Below are 270 nucleotides of genomic sequence, written 5' to 3'. Positions count from 1 at the left end.
GTGGCATGTTCCACTTCCATACATTAAGCTCATTTTGGTTAGGAAAATAAAGAAGACAAAGTATAGTAACATCGCCCCAGTTGCGTCTTCAGCTAACTTCCCATCAGCTCATGCGCCGCCATTCCATTTTCTTTTTAAGTTGTTTTGTCTTATTTTGCGTTGAGTCATGCGATGAGAGAAAATGTCATTTTGAGTCGTCACTTCAATTTGCTGATATTACTTTTATTGCACAATTCTGCGCCCATTCACTCTTATGAATCTGCATTTATC

The 270-nt window shown here is 38.5% G+C and overlaps 1 protein-coding gene across 1 annotated transcript in view; it reads left to right on the top strand.

Annotated features, from left to right (window-relative positions):
* The window catches only part of LOC119591919 (PDZ and LIM domain protein Zasp-like), a gene marked incomplete in the record, with an annotated part of 137,443 nt that overhangs the window by 107,195 nt on the left and 29,978 nt on the right, over positions 1-270 (top strand).

This window comes from Penaeus monodon, chromosome 29 (genome assembly GCF_015228065.2).
Source record: "Penaeus monodon isolate SGIC_2016 chromosome 29, NSTDA_Pmon_1, whole genome shotgun sequence".
NCBI classification, from domain to species: Eukaryota; Metazoa; Arthropoda; class Malacostraca; order Decapoda; family Penaeidae; genus Penaeus; species Penaeus monodon.
This window is presented reverse-complemented; position numbering and strand designations above follow the sequence as displayed.